Source organism: Cavia porcellus, unplaced genomic scaffold, assembly GCF_034190915.1.
Source record: "Cavia porcellus strain 051 isolate PalLab524CR breed Dunkin Hartley unplaced genomic scaffold, mCavPor4.1 scaffold_22, whole genome shotgun sequence".
NCBI classification, from domain to species: Eukaryota; Metazoa; Chordata; class Mammalia; order Rodentia; family Caviidae; genus Cavia; species Cavia porcellus.
In genome coordinates, this window is record NW_026947505.1 from 28,054,372 (window position 1) to 28,079,288 (window position 24,917).

The 24,917-nt window shown below is 40.5% G+C and overlaps 1 long non-coding RNA gene across 2 annotated transcripts in view; it reads left to right on the forward strand.

Annotated features, from left to right (window-relative positions):
- The first annotated feature begins 23,433 nt into the window (after positions 1–23,433).
- LOC134472080 (uncharacterized) overlaps positions 23,434–24,917 on the forward strand; it is a 45,984-nt gene continuing 44,500 nt past the window's right edge. For both annotated transcript variants that reach the window (XR_010041907.1, XR_010041908.1), the window contains exon 1: positions 23,434–23,601. This is a non-coding gene — a long non-coding RNA (uncharacterized LOC134472080). The remainder of the gene's footprint in view (positions 23,602–24,917) is intronic.

A 24,917-nucleotide genomic window follows, 5' to 3' on the forward strand; every position in this document is an offset into this window, starting at 1 on the left:
GCATGGAATTATAAACATATCATACAACTTTGCTCTGAAAGAGAATTTCTAAGGGTATATACTTGCAACAGTCTCCAATAGGGGGAAGAGCATGTCTCCAGCAGGTCTTGTGAGAGGGGAGCTTGATAGAGATGTTTTCAAGTTTAATAATATTCTAAGACTGTACACGGCATCATCAAACATGGTTTGGAAACTAATGGCAACTTGTAAGATAGATAGGAAAACAGCTGAACCCAACAGAGAATCCAAGTATCCTTTGATTCCCTCTATAGAAAATATGAAATTGTTTCCATCTAAAAAGATTATTAGATTATACAGTCAAAAATGTAGAAAAGAGAGTATTGTTAAATCAGGTAGCTTATTAATTAAATTAAAGTGACTTTTTCTAGATCTTATTATATTTTATATTTACTGGCTCTCTAATGTTTAATGTAATGTGGCTTCTTTTTAAATTTCAAATTAACATTTTCACTTTTGTATCTAATCTTATAATAAAGGTTAAATTTTCTTTTTCTTAAAGTGGACCAGTTCCAGACTGCGTGTCAGGCCTCACAGAAGCAAATCCACTTTGCCCTTGAAGAAGGGAATGACATTTTGGAGAAATGTGAAACACATACTTTCTTATCAGCAAAAAAGAAACAAATAAGGTGAGAAATGTCCTAACATCAAAATACCATGAAGGAGGAAAACCTAAACCTGGCTAGAACTCTGAGGAGAAGCACACATTCTAGGCCATATATGGGCCTGCACCTTCATCCTTGCTCTTTAGCTCAATTCCTTCCAGCATCAGTAGCATCCCAAGGGTTCAGCTGAGACACAGCACCAAGGAGGCTTTTAGAAAATGCCGATGAGAAATCTCATTAAGAGCCTGCTGCTTCCCCTGAAGACCTCAGATGGGCCTCTGGAGCTCCAGGCTGACGATGGAATCCCAACTACGCCTTGTGTCCACCAAGACAGTTAACTTCCTGTGACAGACACTATCCTTCACAAAAGTCAGGGAGTAGCAGGCCTAGGACATGAGGGCCTTGGGATTATATTTCTTTTTCTCATGGGGAACTTGACCTGAGCCAGTAGACATCATTCTATTGTGTGGTACCCATTCATGTGAGTATTATGGTGTTCTTCACCCTGGTCGTCTCAAGATTCGTTCCCAGATTCATTCATTAGTCACTGCTGGATCATTAATCAATGCAAAGAGAAACTAAAACAAGTTTCCTGGTAAAGGGAAAAGTGCTCCTTGTTTTTCCAGTTCTACTTTGTTGCTTTGACATCAGCTACTGGCCCACTCTTTGGTTCTAGAGACACTATAAACTCTCTTCCTGGCTTGGGAAGCTTGACTTTCTTGTGTTCCTTCTCTGTCTAGCGTCAAGATCCTGCAGAAGTCCCTGCACTTTACAGAATCTCCTGGGGGTCTATCCTCTGTCCCCTACCCTGTACACCTTTATCCTTGCTCCTTATGAAGACTCTTGTTTCCCAGGTTGGAGTCTTATTGCTGGAGGAATTTTTCTCCTTTCCAGCCAATCCCTCTGAGATAGTTAATCGTGAATGTCAACTCAGTTGGTTTGAAAGATGCATAGAAATTAGTAAAGTATCTGAGTGTGCCTGAGCAGGTCATGCAGGTATTACCCTGAAGACTATTTCCCTGGTGTCTTCTTTTTTGTTACTCTTCCCCTGTGCTCTGCTTTATGGACACTGTGAACTAAGCAGCTTTGCTTCCCCACATTCTGTCTTGGACCCAGCTAACCATGCTGACTTTCACAGCTTTGAAACTGTGAGCCAGTTTAAACCTTTCCTCCTTTAAGTTACAGGTATCCCAGTTGACCAATACACCCTTCCCATCCTGCCTCCTTGCTAGGTTGACTCCCAGACCTGCAGACCCACTGCCAAGCAAAGGCACTTGTACCTGTGCAATTGTGCTTTTTCCTTCCATTTGCACTTGTTCATTGTCTCAGATAAGCATATCTGTACTCTATCCTCTGCTCTGTAAGTTTCCCAAGCACACATCCCCAACACTGGTACCAGGACAGGATTTTGTGACTGTATTTACGAGGATGGAACAGCTGTAACTTACCCTGAGGCTATGATATCATTAATATCCTGTGATACCCAGTTTTGTAATCTAGACTCCTGGGCTCACCCAGTTAAGCTACCCTGTTGGTCTGAAAAGTAAACATGATTACCTAAGACTAAGAATGCCAGGAGTAAGAACATGCAAGAGATTATCTATTCTGAGTCTTTATTTCAGACTGAATCTTGTGTAGGAGCATTTGTGAACCAGTCTTGGTCACATACTTGGATCCTTTCATCTTTCTTTACTTCTAGGGAGTGATGTCCTTGTTTGGTCTTTCAGAGTCAGGAGGTAGAAATGGCTGATACATTAATGGAAAACTTCCAAATAGTTTATGTTTAAAATAGCTGACTTCAAATACTTTTGATATAAAGCGAATTAAGCAGAAAAATAGTTGATAACAAAACATGCATTATTTGTTGAGCACAGCATTTTGGTGACTGCAGAAATGTCTCACAGTGTTTCCTCACAGCTTAAAGGTATGTCAGTGGAAATTACAACAAAATCAGCTTGAAAGACTGGCACCAGACACCTTGCCTAGGAAATTAAGTTGAAAGGCTGGTAAAGAATTAAAGATAATTCCAACTTCAAATGTTGAAGTATCCAAATTTTCCACTTCAGTTGGATTCCAACCAAGTAAGAACATGTTGAGAAATTAAGCCTCATCCTAATCAGACAGCTGAGAAATATGGAGTGCTAGGAGGGAGTAACTTTCTGGATGACAAAGTACCCCAGGCTTTCTCCATCCCATTGTGGTGACCCTCACCTGAGATTATCACATTTATAAATAATAACTAGGACCACGTGGAGTCAAAAGGGGGATAGGCCAAAAGGACAAGGCTAAAAGAGTCAGTCTGTGTTCCAGTCCATGTTCCTCTTTGATTTCTGACTGAATCAGTCATTCCAGCAGGCTGGCTATGAAAGCATAGCTGTCGCCAAAAGCTTTGGAAGTCGTGTTATGCTCCCTTACATTCATCATCTGCTCACGTTACTCATTTTGGGTCAGTTGTGAAGTAATTATTTTTAAGTTCCTCCTGCTCACATGTGTACCTCATCTTATATTCCTTCTAGACAAATAAGAATTCCTGGGTCCTGGTGCCATTTGCAATATGATATCCATAAATACAGATGTAGGAATAGGTGGCCATTAAAGATTATAATATAAGGAACCAATGAGAGTAAAAATGTTTTACCCTACCCAAAATCAAAGACAAGGAATTGGTTCAATCGAGTCTTTAATTCAGGAGGGTAGCACACAGGTAGAAGACAGATGTGGGGAAAGTGTGTGTGTGTTTTCAAGCAAAGAGTGAGAAATACTGTTTTGAGGAATAAAGAATTCACAAGCAACTTCTCACACAAGTAGTGTTTTGTGGGCTCATCAACCATTTTCTACAAAACAAATTGCACTTCCTGTTACTCTCATATATTTACAGTAAAAATCCCCTGGTAACCTAACTGCCCTTGAACACATCTCCCTGGATATTTGTTAGCTATCTTTAACATACTACTGGTGTTATTGCTCTGTAGCAATTTCACACTAATAGTTTGAAATCTAATGCACTAATTCTGTTTCATCCTTGCTGTGAGTCAGGTTCTCACCCTGGTTCAGTTGCCTCTTGTATGAAGTTCTCACTGGCTGCTTCCCAGTTGCTAGCAAGGTCATAGTTCCCCTAGTACTAAGTGGGGTCCACACCCAGGCTTAGGTGGCTGCTGGCAAGATGCAGATCTTCTCAGTGTGTTCTCCAGAGGCCAAATAGGTCCTTCCAACATGGCTTCTTGAGCACAAATTGAGAGGGTAAGAGCTCTAGACAGCCATACAGAAGTCAGAATCTTATGCAGCCAGATCACAGAAGTGACATACTGTAACTACTGTGTTGTTCTACTTTTTAGGAGCAAGTGACAAGTACCACAGAAGAGGAGGTGATCATAGGCCACAAATGCCAGGGTGTGATTGTTGTGGGCCATTTCTGAAGCCACCCACTACAACACTTTTAAGAATGGGCTTTACAGAGTCCCTGGCTTGCATGTCTGGTTTCCTGTTGATTTGAAGATGTGGTCTTGGCTTACACTGATGTAGAGATGTTATGCTGGTGCCTGTAGTTTCCTGGCTGAGATGGGGGTCTGTCTGAAACAGTGCTTTGTCAAGAGTCTTTGAATATGGAAATGGCAACTGGTAGAACAGCCTGTTACTGTTATTCATGGTGCTTTTTGGGTCTACACCAACCCCAGATAGCTCCATGCCTAGATCCAAGCCCATATCCACATAAGCCTTGACCATACCACCACAAGGAATGTCACAGGTCTCCATATCCCTTCAGGCTGAGTTCTCCGTCCTCCCCTGGTCTCAGCTGAAAGGGGAGAGAAGATATTCTTTTCTGGGAAATTCCAACCAGGGTTTACCTTCTGCCCCTAACTGAAGTCAAGAGCATCCATTCCTCTTTTCATCTTGGATGTGAGACCTGTTGCATGGCTTGAACAAGACCATCATTGTCCATCAAACATGCCAAAGCAAGAAAATTCAAAATCAGTTTCTCTTCAGCCCCACAGGCCTACATATTTGGTTTGAGAAAATCTCATGTGGCCAGTGATGGTGTGTGCTGCACTGGTTCAATTTCTTTTCATCTTTCTTCTTCTAGGGTCAGGGAAACAGAAGACCAGCCAGATGTTCCTGCTGGCTTCATCCCCAGAGCAAGTGCCTGCTCATGAGCACACTCCTGAGAACAAGAATTCTCAGCAACAAGGTGGCCTAACTTAGTGGGGCACAGTCTGGGCAAAATGTCCAGCCACATGGCTGATCACAACACCTCAGTCTGCAGCATCTAGAAGTGGTTAACTCTTCAGGGGACTGGGACACAGCCTGTCATGGACCAAAGTCTGATTAGAACATATAATAGCCTCTATCTCATAAGGCAATAAACCCTTTTAGACTCCAACATGTCTGAATTTTCAGCTTCAAAATAATGCAATTCTAGTTGCCACCAGCACTCTGTCCCAGTGTGGTATGAAAGGGACACTGAGGCCTGGCTATATTCTCTTAGGACACTGGAAGCTGTGGATTTCTTTCCTGTAGAATGAAGCAGCCCTGAAACATACACTGCTCACCTTTATGCCTTTCAAACTTCCAGTGGTACTTTCTTCTACTGTTCCAGGAGAACAGCTGTCACCATATGCCCAGTTCTCTGGGAAGCCAGCATGTTGATTGACCATCATTATTACCACCATAGCAGGAAGGCAGAATTCAGGGTAGGAGCATGAAACACATGTCTCATTGCTGGGCAGAGCTGTCTTCTTCTCTGAAATGTCAACTCCTCACATCCCACCCAGAGCCACCAGGAAGAAGAGGGTGCATCTTGTATGGATACCTGACAACCACCTTGCCCGTATCTGGCTTAATTCTCATTACTCAGCACTGAAGAAGGCATCTGGCGATATGTGTCACTTTGTGAAGGGACAGGATGGTTAGGAAGATGAAGAGGGGAGAGAAGGCTCTTCTCTGTTGCCCCCACAGAAGAAGCCTGTAGGGGGCAGAGAAACTCAGTTGCAAAAGGTAAAAGAATGATTTTCCTTGCTTTGGTTTGGTTTGTGAAAAATGAAAGGGAACCAGATGAAAACACTGCCAAGCACAAATTTATGCACTTCAAAGAATTTTTATTTTTTCAAACAGAGGAAACAGGAAACCCTAGCCTCTAGACTTTCGATTCCAGTTCCAAATCTCCAAGTTGCTGATGGCGCAGTCCTTCTTAGAGTCTGTTTGGAGAAAACAGCAAATGAATAAAAAGGAAAAACTGTATTTTACCCAAATGGGCTCCCTGAATTTGGAGTGTATGATTAAGTGCAGCCGTGTTGGGACCAGAATCATTTTACATTCCTGAAGGGTGACACTTGGCGACTTTTTGGTCTCAGGCCTGGCAAAACTCTGTACCAATGGCTGGGAAAGGGAATTAAAAAATAACAGAGACTGGGGCAGGATATGGGAAGGCAGGCAGGCCAGTGGTGAGGAGGCGCTTGGCAGACTTTGTCAGCCCACAGAACCCAAGCTTACTGCAGGCAGCAGCAGCTCTGCCCCAGGACCCCCCTTGCTCACCCCAGGGGAGTGGGGTGCACACGTGATCTGAGCACCTTCCACTCCCTCCGGTTGTACTGACCCAGCACTTCCTGACATGTGAACTACTAAGGTGTCAAATTCCTTCCTTCCACAGGAATTAGAGGAGTGTCCATGGTGGTTGCCCAGAGACCCTTGGGAACCACGAGAGAGACAGATGTGTACATAATGCCATCCAGCACTGAGAGAAGGGCCAGCCTGAAGTCAGCAGCTCCAGGAGATACTGAGTAGGCAAGAAGGCTTCGCAGCAGAAACAGGATCTAATTTGGTTCCTAAAGGGTGATGAGGAATTTGCTGTGGGTAAGGAATTAAAGCATTCCAGGAAGAGTGAGAATCAACCACTTTCACTGTTTTATTCCCAAGTAGATTTTATTGGGGACATGAAAATGTTTTTAATTCATTTCCTGATCTGAATGGATGCTAAGAATTGCATTTCTCAGTTAACTTCTCCTGATTTCTCTGTTTTTTTTTTTTTTTTTTAAGAGTCTTCTGAAAACACACTCCAGGCCCCATGTGGAACAGCACCCTGCCTCACCTGGAGGCATCTCCTCACAGTCTGGAACCAGGTGTGTTTGTGGAGAGCAACACATGAAGCTGGGGGCCTTGAGTTTTTCCTATGATTGTTGTTGCTGAGATACCTGTATGATGACCGCTGTCACTGAGGTGACGGAGTCACAGGGTCTCTCCAGTGGCACTAAGTCCTTCCTCCATAGAAAGTAGATAATTAAATACCTTATGCATACCCTGGGACTTTTTAAGAAAGTCGGGATTCCAGGGCATGCACTGATTACCATGTATCACCACAATGACATTCTCCAGTGCTACCTAAACACCATCACTCTCTAACATTAGTTGTCATGAGTTACTTTGTTTGTTCTCTGTTTTACTCATTGTTCCTTTTCTCCAGGCAGATGTCATATCCTAGGACATATGTCCCCTGATTACGAGTGAATCTCTATACTGGAGGTCTATGCCTCCATGGGTGCCCTGATGGATGAGGCACAGTCAACGTTGAGTGCAGTGAAATGCAGGCTGCCATTTCCATGGTGTTGCCTTAGCTAGATCCTGACTTCCGAGCTTTCCAGATGCTTACCCAATGTGGTTCTGGGAGAGGAGTCCAACCACAGCTCTCCTTTCTTCACAGGTAACAAGTTCCCCTAGGATTTACAGCAAACTGCTGGGCATTATGAGTTATTGTAGACCACAGGTGACCTGGAGTCAGTGCCATCTCATGGCCTGTCTGCCTTGTATTTATTTAGAAAGTCCCTTTGGTATATAAAGTTTGTATGTTAGCCTGCATATGTACTGGGGATACCTGTGGCATATTGCATTTCTTGAAGGTGGCTGAACCCATGTATTTCTAGTCCCACATACTGTGATTTGACTTATTACTGAAGAGAAGTAGGACTGTGTTCCCTCTCAGTGAGCCAGGGCAGACACGTGTATGTAGAGACACTGCATGAATGCCAGGTCTGCTATGGAAGGTTCTTAGCTCTTCCTGGTTGGTTATTTCTTGGAATGGTCACCATGTGTAGGGAAATCTCATAGAGTGGTCATGAATGGATGACTGACCCAAGGGCTCTAGTTAGTCCTCCAGCCAATAGCTCTGTAGGAAAGTGATTTGCCTTCAGATGATTCAAAATCTCTGCCTTTGAATCTTTCATCTGAGGTTCCAGAATCACAGGCAGAGCAAAGCCATCCCTTCTGTGTCCCACCTGAACCCCTGACCACAGACAGTGTGAGGAATAATAAAGGATGGTGGTCATTTAAGCCACTATCTTTTGGAGTCACTTGTTATTCAGATAACCAAAATGCAGAATTCCTGAGACCATTCAATATAAGAGACACAGGAGATTTAGAGCTGGCCATCCAGTTAGAATAAGACCTGGAAGATTTGTGCCAGCATACCAAACACACTGTTTATGCCCTGGGTCCATTGGAAATGGAGTGTAATGGAGATGCTACTACTTTATACTCCATACTTGTGCACACATTTCTGCATTTTTGAAATCCTGTAAGCTTACTCAGTGGTTCTTTCATAACTTTGTGAAGTCAATTCAATTCAAAGCTCACAGAATTATGCATAATAATAGTTTAAAAAACTGCTACCTTAAGAACTTAACATGTTCTTGCATTGCTAATATCATCACGACTGTGTAGAGTGGGAAAGGTGATGGGGCAGCTCCATTTCTCCTCACTGGGGACTTCGGTGATATTGTTTAAATGCCAAAAATAGTTTGCAGCTTCTTTATTAGAAGTTCAAGTCATTTAGGGAACTGGCTGAAAAAATGCAAGCAATAATGTTTTTGGAGACCAACATGATCACAATCGCCAACATCTTGTGTTAATGTTAGACATCTGGAATAAAAAATAGGGATGTGCATGACATCACAAGAGCAATCACGAATCCCAGAGAGGAAAGAGCTTCCAAAAAATGTGTCCCATAGACTCTTGTGAGCCTCTGTGGTAGTAATGGGGATATGAGGTACCGGCCATGGTACAGAGCCCTCGTGCATTTACCAGTGTTGTAAACAAATGGCCTTTGACAGGCAGGCACAGCACATGAGGTAGGATCTGAAACTTACTCCCTGAAAGACTTCCTGGCAAAGTAGTAAGACTTTTCCAAAGAAGTCAAACTTACAAGGAGTGTGTTAGAAATAGAAGATGTTGGGGGGAAAGACAAAAGTAATGAGGGGATATTTTAAGTAGAAAGCTTTCTTCCTTCAGGACACTTGCTTGCCTTGTATTCTCAAAACAGCCCCAACTTCCCCTGGCCCAGGAGGTGTGTTATCTCTGACTCACCACCGAACTAACTGAGATACATAGGTTTGGAGCTGCAGGTCCCCCATCTCTGACTGACTGCTGAAAGGATAGTACATAAGTGAGAAGTGTGAGCTTAAGCCTCTTTTAGACAATGTTTGAATATTTGCCATCGTTCCTGAAAACATGTGAACTGCTTTCAGAGTTTGAGAATGAAGAGGGAAAATTTATAGCCTCAGAAAGATAAAAAGCGTAAATTTAAGGCCGGAGGTAAGGTCTTTGCTTTTTACTTTTAAATGATGATAGTGGGTCATGCACAGTGATTTTTTTCACCTATGATAAAGTTGTAAGCTTATTTTTACAAAACATGAGCAAGGAAGCTGGGCCTGGTGGCACACATCTGGTTATAATCTCAGACTGTGGGAGGCTGAGGCAGGAGGAGCACAAGTTCAAGTCCAGTCTGTGCAACTTTGTGACCTAACAAGACAGTCTCAACCTGAAAAAAAAATAGAGAGAAAGGTTTCATAATATGAAGTCCCTGGGTTCATCCTCTGTGCCACACACACACACACACACACACACACACACACGCACACACACAAAGAAAGGTGTTATATATATATATGATGGGAACATTCTTTGTTGTAAATACCGTATGAGTCACCTAAAATGAATCTTATGAACTGAAAAGTATAAAATAGATCAGTATAATATGGTGTTACATATCACACCCGAGTTTCACTAAGTTTAGAGCTGGAAGGCGTTTCTCATGTAGGAACTACAGCTCCACAAAGTTATCAAGGATGAGAATAATACTTGTTCAATAGAATCATAAAGGGGAAAGTTAAGCTGAAAAAACTGGAAACACATAGACACTTTTTTTCTCAACGTTTCCAAAAACAGTGTTTGTGTAGCCATGTATTCCTGATGAATGAAGGCACAGATTTGAGTCCAACAAATGGGTTTTGAGCACCTGTTATATCCCATGATCTTTATACACAAACACACACACATGCATTTACACAAAGGAGCACAGGCAAGAAAGCATGGACAATGTTACAGATACTAAGGTAGAGTAGATTAAGTCCCACAGGTAAAGAGATCTCATTCTCCCTTCACCTTTAGAGATTCCAATTATCTTAAAGGTAAAAGATCTTCATTACCACATTACCATGTTTTGAAGAGTTCCAGCTCCCACCAAAGACTTAACCTGATCATGGAAAGGGACCCTGGGACTTGTTTTGCCATGCACCCATCAGTTTTTGAAATAGATCTGTAATTAGTGCCAACTACAGAAGCAATCTAAAGCAAAATAATATCCAGAGGCAGCAGCAGGAGTCTCCATGGCCTCTTTGAACAGTAACAGTTGCAAACTTGCTGGTCTGCAGCATCTGGATAAGATGAGTTTGTGGGAACCAGGACTTGTTCCCATGGCTGCTATAGTCTGCTCTGCTCTTGGGCTACCTTGCTGGGCTGGCGGCGAGAGTTATGGAGGCTTCATTTCTTCAGTCTTTTCATCCCTTATGAGTATAACTTGTGCATTCTGTTTTTCAGTATGTTTTCTTCATTTCAAGAGAAACAAAGTAGGAATATGCCCATGATCATGGGGTCTATAAGGGAACAATGATTGAAATATGCTTGGCTGTGAAGTGCCATCTATATTCCTAATAAAGATTTAAAAACATAGATTTAAGTTACAGAAGAGGAGCAAGGATAAATAACAGAGTCTGATCTCCTTTGTTCATTGCTTGCTGAGAAAAAAGGACAAGATTGATTTTGGTTAGGAAGAACCAACATTTTAAAAGTGACCATATTCCCAAAACTGTTATACAGATTTAATGCAATTTCAATCAAAATACTATTGATATACCTTACCAATCTAATGAAAATGTTCCTAAAATTCTCTTGGAAATAGAAGAAACCTAGAATAGCAAAGGCAATTCTGGACCACAAAGGCAAGGCAGGAGGCATCTGAATTCCTGACTTGAAATTATACTAGAAAGCTGCAGTGATAAAATCACATGGTACTGGCAAAAAAATAGACCTGAGGATCAATGGAACAGATTTGAAGATGCAAACACAACTACAAAGATACTAATCCATCTTTTATTTGACAAAGGGGCTAAACATGTTCACTGGAAGAAGGATAGCCTCTTTAATAAAAGGTGTTGGAAAAATTGGCTTTTCACATGCTGAAGACTGAAACTAGATCCATGCCTATTGCTATGCACTAAACTAAAGTCAAAATGGATCAAAGATCTAAATATTAAAACAGAAATACTAAATCTACAGGAAGACAAGGTAGGTAGAAATCTTGGAGACATAGGGATAGGCAGAGAGTTCATGAACAAAACACAAATAGCTTGAGAAATACTTCAAAGAATCCACAAATGGGATCTCATCTTATTAAAACAATTTTTCTCTTCAAAAGAAGTCACCAACAAAGTGAAAAGGAAACTCACAGAATGGGAATTTTAGCCAACAGTCCCTCAGACAAAGGACTTAGATCCAGAACATATAAAGAATTGAAAAACATCAAGCCCCCAAATTCAAAGACACTCTTCAAAAATGGGCGTCTGAGATGCACACAAATTTCTCAGATGAAGATATATAAATGGCAAATAAATACATGAAGAAATGTTCACCATTATTAGTCACTTGAGAAATGCAAATTAAAACAGCATTGAGATTTCATCTCACTTCAGAAAGAGCGGCTGCCATCAAGAAATCAACCAATAAAAATATTGGTGAGGCTGTGGAGGAAAAAAAAAAAAAAACACTTCTCTCCACTGTTGGTGCGAGTGTAGACTGGTGCAGCTGCTATGGAAATCAGTATGAAGATTCCTCAAAAAACTAGGAAGCCCCGTTCAATCCCATCCTGGGTATTTTCCCAGAAAAACTGAAAAGGTCATGTCTCAGCAATATATGTGCACCTATGTTTATAGCAGCGCAATTTGTAATAGCTAAATCTTGGAAACAACCAAAATGCCCATCAACTGCAGAGTGGATGAAAAAGATGTAGTATTTTTATACAATGGAACTCGGCTATAAAAAGGATGATTTGGACAATTTTATAGGTAAATGGAGGCAACTTGAGATCATATTCATAAGTAAAATAAGACTCATGTTTGTAAATATTGTATTATCTCTATAGTATAAAAAATAAAAAACTGAAAGAGTAATAAGATCAAAAATATATAATAGATATTGTAATAATGAAAGGGAAAGTGCTCCAAAGGATATAACTGTATATATGTTTCAGTCTGCAAGATTGATAACCATACTGCTAAGCTTTTGTCAGTTCATCAAACAGAATGTTTGTACTGTCACTGTTTGATTGTCCACTTATTGTGCTTTGATGCTGTAACTTGAACAACTTCTTCTAAGATAACAATATGTAATTTATCAACTAGTGATTTCTGTTATTTTTAAAAATTCTGTATTATTCCTATTCTTTTTCTGTTTTGCTTTTTTTCTCTAAATAAAAAAAAAAGAAAAAGAAAAAGGGCAATATATGGGCAGTGCGAAGATGGTGTGATTTGAGAAATAGAACACGAGGTTTAGGAAAAGCAGATGTTGTTTGATTTATATATACCCTGAGATTTCCCTCACTTTCTCCATTAAAAAATTATCTCTGGGGGCTGGGGATTTAGCTCAGCGGCATAAGTGCCTGCCTTGCAAGTGTGCGGTCGTGAGTTCGATCCCTGGTACCGATAAAAACGAAAAAGACAAAAAAAAAAAAAAAATTATCTCTGACTTCCTAAGGATTTGGAAGTTACAGATGTCAATAATAGAAATTATTCAGGAAGTAAGTACAAAATTCTTTATGGGGCCATCATTATTACTTTTGATAGTTTTGTTATATGATAATGCATGAACTTGGAATTGGCTACATAATTTGCTGGGTCCAGCACAAAATGAAAATGGAGGGTTTCATACACAGAACCTTGGGAGAGCTGCAGGCCAATCACAGTGTGAGTCCTCTTAAATCTGTGGCCTTTGGCAGCTGTGCACGTCAAATAATCATGAAATCTGTCTCACATAAACCAAAGCCTGAAAGGAATGAAGATTTTTCAAGCTTGACAATCAAACAGAGCCTACTGCATCTGAGTCTGAACAACCTGCAAGGCAACTTTAAGTGCTGTTATGTTCCCCATTCTACCAGAATTCTATAATACAGTACATTGAGGAGTAAGAAAAAAACCCCAGAAAATAAAAACCTTGCTTCAGGATATATTGTTATTTCCATAATCATTTTCAAGTGTGTACAACTATATGTTATAAGACATATAATATCTTTTAGCCTTTTGGGGGGACAAGACAAATCATTATATTTGGTTGATTTCATATGACTGTGAAAGCTGTCAGAATAATATGGAGTCACTTATGTCAAATCCTAACCAAAAAATAAAAAAAAAATGATGAGAGATTATGGAGTGAATCTCATGCACATTTGCCTAATAATGAGAAGTATCACAATTTCTCCCAGAACTACAACCTCACACAAAAACACTCCTGCAAGTATGTCTGCTCTTCCACTCCTGTCCAACCTTATCCCTCCTCCTTCCTTGCTATTGATCTTCATAGCCTACGATTACTGTCTGAAACAACTTATGTAACCTTTGTTTTCCTTTAGAGACTTCTCTTTTCCTCAGTCCCATTGAACATGCTCAGAACTTGCCACATTATGCATATTTCCATTGCAGTATTCCTTCCCAAATAAATCTACTAATACTTGAGAATCTGTTTGTTGTTTAGATTGACATAATATATAGCAAAGATGCACAGAGAGAATCACTATATCAAAAGCACTCTGGGATAGCCATTTGAATTCTCTTGTGCTCTAGATTTCTTATTTGTTTTCCCAATCAACTTTTGGGAAGCCCTATAATTGGCTGCCACCTTATATCTGCAGGACGCACCACCTTAACTCCCTCTAGGACTTAAGTCTGGTAGTTAAGCAGCACCTTGCCTAGCTTGTTTGGCCTATTCAGGGATTATGCTTATGAGCCTGTTTCATAGAAATTTGAAAATTTGATTTAACCTATAACCCTCAGTCTTGCCACTGTTGCTAAGTTACCTGCTGATGTCTCAGAACCCAACTCCCTCCTCCCCAATACCCTATATATTTGATACCCATTCCTAGAATAAATGAGATTTGATTGGACTTCTGTCTTGTCTTCATTCTTTGCATCTCTTGTCCCCTTTCACCCCCACTCCACCTCTAGGGTGTCCATGGACTTACCTGCAGACCAGGACATCAACTGATCCTTTGATTACATTCATTGTATCATTTTTTTTTAGATTTTATGTGTTCTATCTAAAAGCTTAATGTTTTACAGAAGAATTTATCTAACCTATTGAGAAATGAGGTATTGAGCATTCTGTTCTGTCTCTGCCTGCTTCTGGGTCTCTCCCTTTTCTTCTTGCCTCCTCCTTTCTTCCCATCCTCCAGTTAACTGAACAGTATAATATTTCTAAGTTTGGGCTCTAAGTACAGCCATAATTGAACATCCAAACATTACATTTTACATACAAGACTGAACTCAGGTATGTAGGCGCTGTCTCTGTTTTTACAGAGGTATTGTAGTAGCCACTAGTCTGACTTAATGTTCCTGAGGAAACACTGGTCTTGGACAGAGTACAGTGGTACCTAGGTTCACAAATTTAACTCAATTCAGGATTCTTGGAGTGGAATTCAGGGCACACGTGCTTTCAATTCAGTTTAATCAAAATCATGGAATGAATTCTGTGACCAGAATCATGGAAAGAATTAAGTTTGTGAACCAAGGTACCACTGGGTATGTAAAAGAAAATGTATAAAGCCACTCATAGTCAGATGTAGGGGCACATCACTGTAATCCCAGCTTAATGTAAGACTGAGGCAGGAAGATTCCAAGTCTGAGGCCAGCCTGGACAACTTAGCAAGATTCTGTCACAACATTTAAAAAGCAGTGAGAAAGTAGAAGAGTGCTTATTTAGCATACACAAGGTCAAGGGTTCAATATCTAGTACTAAACAAATACATTAAAAATCGCAAATAGTTAAGTATGCCCTTGAGAGCAGCACTTTAGTTCAATGCTGATGATGTGAACTAAACAAACAAACAAACAACAAAAAAAGCCAAAACCAAACCAAACCCCAAACCCAAAAACCATACTCCAAGTTCCCATTGCAAACTGCCAGGGGATTTTGGTTCAACTGTACAGTCGCACAGGGAAAAGTTGCTCCACGTAGCACTTCTGTGGGATCCTTGAGAATCTCTAAAGAGCTGCCTCAGTCACAGCCCTACCTCTCATTCTTTTGTCCTTGGGAGGCAGAACATGGCTCCACTGGTTAAAAAGTGGTTTGAGAAAGAGAAAGCTAGCTCCCCTGATCAGACATATATTTGGTCAGGCCTCTCCAGGATGTAGGATTGCCAAATAAAATGCAAGATTCCCAGGTAATGTGAATTTCAGGCAAACAATAATAACTTTTAACCAGGCATGATACCACATACCTGTGGCACTCTGTGAAGCTAAGGCAGGAGATTGCCAATTCAAGTCTAGTTAGTACAATTTAGCAATTTTGCAACTTAGTAAAGTTTCTGAAAGTAAAAAATGAGATACAGGAATGAGGGTATAGCTCGGTACAAAGGCCTTGGATTGAATAAGAACAACAACAACAAAACAAAAGACAAGTTTAGGAGAGGTGGCTCCAATATGAAACGAAAGGAAGTAAAAATTATAAAACCTATCAACCATTTATACATTTAGCATTTTAATATGCAAAAGGATGCTTGATAAAATAGCTTCACCACACTATTAACTTCTCTATTTGCTTGGGTGATCCTCAGGCAAGTATAGATCTAGTCATATTAGATAACAGGAAACCCTGCTTTCTAGGTGCAAGAAAAATATTAAAGCTTTATTTTGCCTACTCTTGACTTGAATTAAAAACTGATTCAATTGCAAGTATTGTCAAAACAAGCAAACAAATTTTTAGTATCTCCAAAATATTGAATACATATAATTATACTAAAACTTATTTGTCATTTGTCTGAATTTCACATGTAACTGGATATCTTCCCATCACAACTCTAATTTTGGCCTCCATCAAATCATGGAATTTAGCAGAACATGCTCTGTATACTATTTAGACTTTACAGTACTGAGCTTCTATTTATGTTCCTTTAGAAAACTTACCCCACAGTGTAAAGGACCTCAGAGACCAGTGGCATCCGAACGGTGTCACAGAAGCAATAACACTGACTGTGGCAGAGAAAGGGGCTCTGGTGTGCTGGGATGTTGGGGTCTGAAAAGCCAGGCAGGTGTGCTGGTGCCCATAGACACTGTAGGAAAGCCCCTGGTAATAGTGACCCCACAGGAGGGCTTTAGTCAGATGCTGTTTGTCATCCCCTCCAGTTAAAGCAGGCAACAGAGACACAACAACAGTATCTTTGTGACCAAGTTCCATTGGGATGTGTCTGTGCTGGTAAAATGTTTCTCAAATATCTGAGTAAGAAAATGGTCTAACTCTTGGGGAAAGGCAACTCTGAGGCTTCTTCCAAGCCAGGGATGGGGAAGGAATGAAATCCCAGGCCTGGCTAAGCATGAGGACATCATCAGGAGCTTTGCCCTCCATGGAGACATAAGTGGATCAGAGTGCATTACTCTTCTCTCTCTGGCAGAGGCACTAGCTATTGGCAGAAAAGACTGAAATTTGGAGCACATTAATTTTTTCCCATACAGTATTAGAGAGATACAAGTCACTGACTAATCTTATTAAGAAACACAATATTTACTGTATGTCAGATATTATTCCAAGTGCTTTGCAAGTATCACTAATTTGCTGAACAAACCAAGAGGTAGGCATTATTGTTCATGCCATTTTATAGAAGGAACTGAGTCACAGAGAGGTTAAATTTCCCTCACAGAGAGATAAATACCTAGGGACCTTAGCTGAGGCAGGAATCCTACCATGTAATCTGGTAACCACTTTTGTTAGACTTCTAAGAGGGCTTGTGTCAGGACTGTAGCAAGCATCTAGCTTTCTGTGGATGTTGATATTGATAAGAAGACGATGATAATGAAGATACATTTCCAATAAAGCTTTGTACTAGCTCTGGAGTGGCAAAGATACGGGTGGCTGGCACACTGCACTGATGCCAGCAAACCATTACTGTGGGTGCCAGGCTTTGTGTGAATTGCTAGGGTTGTATAGAAGAACAGCTCTGACCTCTACCACAGAAAGTGATGCCTTCCTCTCATATGGGACAAGCAATTTATTCTGATGAAAAATTGGATTATAAATACTTGAGGTGTCAGAGAGGCCTGACTTGTAGCCTTTCTCTGAGATGAATATCTCAAGATTTGTATTCAGTAAAGACATGAGTGCCAACACTGTATACCTAAGTATATCCCCAATGATGCCTAAATTCAACAGAGAACATCACCGCATTGTGCAACCCTGAGATTTTTTTTTTAAAAGTATTACTATTAAATGTTGCTGTGTTTCCCAATAATTTAATTGAATTAATTTATGGAATTAGGTATACGAGATTTTAAGTATATGAATTTAGACCTTTTGCTGATATTTACAAAATCAGAATTGCGTAGTACCTCCAGGTCTTGGATCTGGAACTTCATTAGGGTCTGAATTGTTTCCTAGCCCTCTCTTGCTAAGGCCTGAAAATATGATTGAGTTAGCTGCTCAAGCATCTATTACTCAAGCTAGTACAGTGTTTCTTATATTAGGCATTTCTCATTTATACTGTGAATAGCAGTTTTACATCTCATACGACCTTTTATTCAGAAAGCCATGAAATATCAAGATAACTCTCAATTGTAAAGTGAAAGTTTATTGCATTTCCTTTAAAAAAATGCTTCTCTACCTAAAGTTTTGTCATTAAAATTTTGTTTAAACCTTTAATTTCATTGGCTTTTCTCCATTTTTTCTTTTTTACTAGTTTCCACTGTAATCGTTATTGTTTTCCTTCTTCTGCTTACTTTAGCTTAGTGTCTTAGTTACTTTTTACTTGTCGCTGAGACAAAATACCTGATGCTCAAAGTTGGGAAAGGAAAGGTTTATTTCTTGCAGATTTTGGAAGCTTCAGTCTATACTCAGTTGGCTCCAAGGCAGGGTGGCATGGCAGGGCCGCAGTTATTGGTGGCTACAAACAGCAAGGCAGAAAATAGCGAGAGAGAGAGAGAGAGAGAGAGAGAGAGAGAGACCTTCTTCCTGCCATTTCATCACATCCTAGTTCCACCCCTAGGCGGGTGTAACACTGAAACTATCAATCCAAGCACTATACAATGAACCAATCACAGATGTATAATGTAAACGCATGAGGCCTGGGGGCCACCAACATAAACCATGATACTTAGTTTGTTAATTTTTAACCAGTGTCTTAAGATAGAAGGTTAGGTTATTAATTTGCAATTTTTCTTCTTGATGGTTACAGGCATTCACAGATATAAATTGATCTATAAGTGCTACCTTAGTTGCTTCCCATGAGATTTGGTGTGTTATGTGTTCATTTTCACTAACCTCAAAGCACTATCTATTTCTTCCTCATGATTTGTTTTTGAACTCATCAGCTATTGAAGAAAGTATTTTTGTTTTTGTTTTTGTTTTTAGACACACACTTGGGAATTCTTAAAATTTTTTTCTGTTTTTAATTCTTGATTTCATTCTGCTCTGGTCAGAAAACATATTTTGCTTTAGCGTGAAAATATTTGACTATTGTTGTTGAATTGTTCATTTCTCCTTTCAATTCTGCAAGATTTATTTCTTATATTATGGGAGTCTATTGTTAAGTGCATATGTAATAAATCCCCTTTACTAGGGACACCTATTGCTTATTAAAGAAGTCAAGTGATACCTAACCCTATATGCAAGCACTATGATTCCATGATGGTCAATCTGATTACTGAGATAGCTACTAATAGGCAGGCAGGGTGTATACCATGAGTACATGGAACAGGGGAATGGTGTAGGACCAAGGTGGGCTGCAGTAGTACAGAAAAAGTTCATCATGGATAGCGTGTAGCTTAAAACTTAAAAATTATTTTTGGAATTTTCCATGTGATATTTTCAGAACAGGATTGACAGTAGTTAACTGAGTTCGTGGATGGATGGAGGGGTCTACCATATGTTTATAATTATTATATTCTCCAGAATAATTAGACCTTTTATCATTATTAAATATTACTCTATTTATCTAGTAAATTTTTGTTTGTTTTAAGTTTATATTAATGAGATTCTGAAGCTTTCTTAAGATTGCTGTCTGCATGGGATATCTTTTTTTCATCCTTTCATTTTCAGCTTGATTTTACTTTTGAACATAATGTGTGAACCCAGTAAATTGCATATTGTTGAATTTTGCATTTCTGTGCAGTTGCAATCTTTCTGCTTCTTAACTGGACTTTTAGCCAATCAAAATACCTTACACAGAAAATTATAATTGACGTAGTCATATTTACATCTAACACTTTTGGTTTTCTGTGTTCCCTGTCCTCTCTTGTGCCTCTAATCCTTCATTACTGCTATTTTTGGCACTAAAGTTCGGTATAATATTTCCATTCCTTTAGTGATTTTTAAACTTATTTTCTTAGCAGCGGCATGAGTTTACCCTATATATCTTAACCTAGCACACACTGCCACAGATTTATATTAATTTAACACCAGTGAGATAAAGAAATATGACTCCTATGACCTGTGTTGACACCACAGCTGGCCTCAGGAGAGCACCTTTTCCTGCCTGCTATTGGGCCTGTGTGTGGCTCATACACTCCTCTTTCTTTGTCTCACAATTTATGTTAATTTTGAGCAACTCTGAGTACTGATCACCTTGTTTTGTTTGCTTGTTCATTTGTATTGTGACTCAGCTAGACAACTGAATGAAATCATTTCCCTCCACAGTATCAAGCATCTGGTGTTTCTTCACAGAGGAAGCAGACTCAGGAATGTGCAAGTTCAAGGTCCTTTGTACAGATCTCTTTGACTCGCTCCTTGCCTCGGCACAGCCAGCTGTTGAGTTCCACTAATTGCTTGCTTACTGCTCAAGCATTTTCAACAACACCCTGGGGCATAAATTGCTCCACACTCTGACCCAGTTACATTTGGACTCTTGTAGGGGTAGTTTCAGAGGTCAGTGTTGGAGGTTTGTTATGACTCCAGGAGGGTTCTTCATAGCTGTCTCTTTCCCCAGTTCTCTCACACACTAGCTGGTCTATGTTTATGAATCTCCGATGAAGTTTCCTCTTAATTGTTGACTACTGAATCCTCTATTGCTATGAGAGTGTCTCTAAGGTGGAAATTGTTCACACTCCATTTCAAATAATGATATTTTAGGAAGGCATGACTCCTTTCAGGTAAAACTTCTAAGTGTCGTGGTGCTGACACACATATTTAATTTCAGCTCTGAAGGAGTCTGAAGCAATTTGAAGCTATCTTGGGAAACTTAGCAAAACCCTGTCCAAAAACCAAACAAAAAAAAATGCAAAAAAGGCTAGGGACATAGCTCAACAATCTCTGGGTTTAATGCCCAGTATTACAAAACAAAACAAAAACCAAAACCAAAATCACACCTGTGTGTTTCAGCTAGGGTGGACAGTGCATACTTCTCTAAGTGATTCTCCTTTTTTTAGTATCAGGGCACTGGATGGAGAGGTGGACTCTGTTTTCCCCAGTTTGTGTCTCCCACTGTGGAGCCTTTGCCCTATCCGTAAGATGCAGTGCGAGTTGATGAGGCCCAGTGTTCTTAGTGTGCCATGACCATGGTGTTGGGTGGAAGAGGGCTTCTTTTTGCCTTGAACTAAGCTTTTGCAACACTTATCCAGAAAGGACAAGAGATGCTGGCAACATGCCTCTCCCATAATGGGGAATGCAGGAAACTTAGTAATGTAGCAGCACCTCATTTCTGGGTTGTAGACACCTGGAAGGGAGGTTTCTGTCACAGAGCTGGGAGGAGGAAGTAGGCCATGGTTGATATTGCCATTCAATTGGCTTAGTTATTTTTGTATTGCTAAGACAAAGTAACACCCAAAATTGAAGGAGACAAGGTTTGTCAGTAACTCACAATTTGTGAAGGATTTAGTTCATAGTTGGCTGGCTCTAAGGGAAGTTGGAATGGAAGAGGGGCACGGCAGAGGAGAAACAGTCCATGGCAAAACAGGGCAAATAGAAGGTAGCAAGCAACAAGTGGCAACACTTGTCCCCTTTGTGTTCCTAATATTCTATTAGTGCTACACACACTTAGTGCAGATAGTACCCACACCCAGGGTGGGCCTTCCCATTATCCACACACAGAACTTCCAAACTAATCAGTGGGATAATTTACTGATCAGACACTCTTAATCCCAGCATCACACACTTAGTTGCAGCCACCTCTGAAAAGCCTAATCTCTGACTGCATGAGGCTTTGGGGGGACAGATAGACACAACACATAACAGAAGTATTCTCACAGATTTTTGTATATATTCTTAAGATTCCTGCTTTTACTGTATGCCCTTAGAACAAGGCCCTGGAATTTGGTGACTTTTGTGGTCTTCTATATTTTCATCAGTTAGCTTGTTGTGAAGAGGAAGGGGACCTCACAAGGCCATTCCCGAAGTGAAACACACATATTTATTGCTCACACTTTGTGAGCTATGCTTCGGAACCACAAAGAACAATCTTCACAGTGTCTGAATTCTTTTAGGAATATACTAGGAGAGGTATAACTGAATCAAATGGCACCTTTATGTTTAGTTTTTTTGAGGAACCTCTGTATTGGTTTTCATAGTGATATAAATTTTCTTTTTAAAAAATTTTTTTTTACTGATGCAATTTTTCAATGTGCCTTCTCTCCACAGGGACCAAGTCTCAGATCTTATTTCATTCCAGAAGACACTTTACCAGAGTTAGCTTCTGGGTTCTTTGAGCTGCATTTCCTTATACCCCTTGGTCTGTGTGACTGTATCAGTCAGAGTTTACTGAGAAATAGATATAACACAAGATATACAAATGTATAAGAAATTACAAGATTGGCTTACAGTGGTCAGCCACAAAGTGAAATGAGGGAGCGTGCAGAGGACGTCTGCACACTGGAGATTTTAACGGTCCCACCCAAGGGTTGGAGCTTACTGCAGTGTCCTGTGCAAGTCTGTATCAGGAGGCCGATGGGTTTATGACAGAACACTGAAGAGTCTTATGATGAAGGCCGAAGAGACCCAGGCAGAGACCAAACAATCTCTGCCAGAATCCAGGAGACCATATCCAAGCTGAAGGCGAAGACTGGAGCTCCTCTGAAGAACCAGCCATCAGTCGTCCTCATTTACCTTTTATTGTATGTAGGCTGTTACCCTGGAGTGGGTGTAGCACTCACACCATCTGTGTGCCCTCCTTTTTGCACAGTCTGAGGCTGTTACAAACTAAGGACCATAGTCCCCTCCTGAATCACTTACTTAAACCTTTGTCTGACCTTCAGTTGACACAATGAACAATATTCTAGAACAGCAATGGCTTGTCATCTATACTCCAGAATTTAGAGCTGCTGAGTTTCTTAGTTATGTTTCTAGACTTCTCAAGTTGACACAGTGTATAAACCATAACAGTGATCAGTTACTTATTAGCAGTTTCTCAACTTATTTGTTTTTATTGTCTTATACTGTATTATTCTTTCTGTATTATTATTCTTATGGGATAAATTTTGTATATGCTCCCTCTTTGCTATAAACATTTTCTCAGACTCTTGCATCCAGAGATAGTTATTTGCACAAATCTTGTGAGGAGGTGGCAAAAGAGAGTTTACTGGGAGGATCTTCTGAAAAATATTTTCTCTGTTATAAAAATAAATAACTTTTTTATCACACTTTTTTCCCCTTTACATTAAATATACCTGGGTGAGGAGGATGTAATATGGGAGCTGTGGCAACTGCTTTGCAACCATAAGGGACAAGGTGAAAAATAAAACACTGATACCCAGAGTGTTAGCCTGCCTCAATCTTGTACTTGCTTGGACTAACCCTAATCTTGTGTATCTTTGCAGACAAGGATGCCTGTAAGTCAGAAGTTCATCTTCAGATAGGCTAGCCAAAACCAACTGGATCAAAGACAGATGCCACAGTGTCCACCAGGCAACCTCTAATTTCATTTTAAGGTCATCTGTTTTCTAATTGATACACTCCTTTCTGCACCATAGCTGGAGTGGCCTGGGAAGGCTTGGCTGGATATGGAATTGTACTCACTCTGGAAGGAGGAGAAAGATGGGGAGGATTCAGAAAACAGAGAAAGGATCAAGAGTTATAGTTATGCTGTTCTAAGAAAGGCAAAAGGAACCCCAGAAATCATCTTTTCCTCTAAGTTTGGCCAACAATAGTTCCAAAGTTACACAGCTCAGGGGCTTTGTCAGCTCCAACTCCACTGGAGATATGCAGCTCAAGTGAGAAGGAAAGGGTGGGTCTGAATGCCACAGGACCTCTGTGGGCAAGGGCACGGCTGGCTGGGCTCTGGGCCCAGCACTCCCATTGTTTGAGGGCTGGCAGACAAGTGGCAAAACACAGAGCCTGTCCTTCAAGAAGCAGATAGCTCCAACCCCAGGCTGCCTTGGCTCCAGTCTGCCAGGGGCTATGGCAGGAATTTCCTGAGCCATCCTTTCTAGCTGGGCTTCTCACACTGTCCTGTGAAAGTGGATGTCTGAGGGAGCAGGTAAGTGGCAAATCCTTACATCTTCTAGTCCAGCTCTACTGCATTTTACATGGCTTTAATCATTCAGCCTTGAATCACCATTACTGCATTCTTTTGACACCATCAAAAACCACCATATGGACAGAGGCCGAATAAGCTCCTGGGCCCTTGGCTGTTACTCATGGAAAGCTCAAGGAGATGGATGGCTTGTCCTTTATTTTGAGCTATTCTTTATGTTGAGACAAGGTATTCTAAGTCACCAAGTGCCCAGGCTATGCTCAACCTTGCACTCTTCCTGCCTTCCTTCCCAGAATGCTAGCCTGGTTCTTTTGTGTCTAACAAATGTGCTGATGCTTCCTGAAATTCTTTTTCTGGAAGGAGAGTTGATGAATCTATTCCATATGGTGGTGATGGGTGTTTCTTCTTTGGGGGAGAGTTCCTGGCATCCCATCTGGTGATACTTTCAATATTTCAGAAAGTGAAAATTTTATTAAACTTCACAATTAGTAGAATGACATTAATTCAACCAGTGTGGGCAGGGGCACAGCTGTGTGGACCCTGGGCCGGCAGAGATAACCTTAGCTTACTTCCTCATGGTTTTCAGTGAGTTCTGCTGCCTGCCCACAAAGCTCAGACAAGTGTACCTATAAGGTCCTGGTGCCTTCAGATAGTCAAGAAGAGCTTTAGAATTATTTCAAAAGGAATATAAGATACGGTGATTAGTTTTATGTGCCAGTTTGACTGGGCTACAGTATTCAACTCTTTGGTCAGATACTTATATGGGTGTTGCCACGAAGGCATTTTGTAGATGTGATTAACCTTTACAGTAACTGAGTTTAGGTAAGGGAGATGAACCCACCCAGTGTAAGTAGTTGCATCCAATCAGTTTTTCATTGTTTAATAATGGCTGATAACTTATTTATGTAACATTACTCAAAAGAAACCACCACTTATTAAGGCCTCTTCAAATCTCATAATCAGCCATTTTTGTTCTATCTGAAATGTCTTTATTCCTGTGGTAGCTTTATGGCTGAGGCAGCTGTTGGACATTTCTTAGTTTTGCAAAGCTGTGAGGCCGTGGAAAAATCTCCACTAAAGTTTCTCCAGCTTAGTTTAGGGCAGATGTCTGGACCTCGTGTGGTTAGCATAAAAGTTCAATAGCTGTAGCAATTATTTTACTATTGTAATATACGGGAAAAACTTCCTGGCTTCCAAAATGCACAGCCCCCACAGTGAGTTAATAAAGTTTCCACCTCTGGCCTCCTCAGAGGCTCGGATGAAGTACCTTGTGAGGAATCACAAGCCTGGGTTCAGGGCTCTGGGTGTTGAGGCCCTGA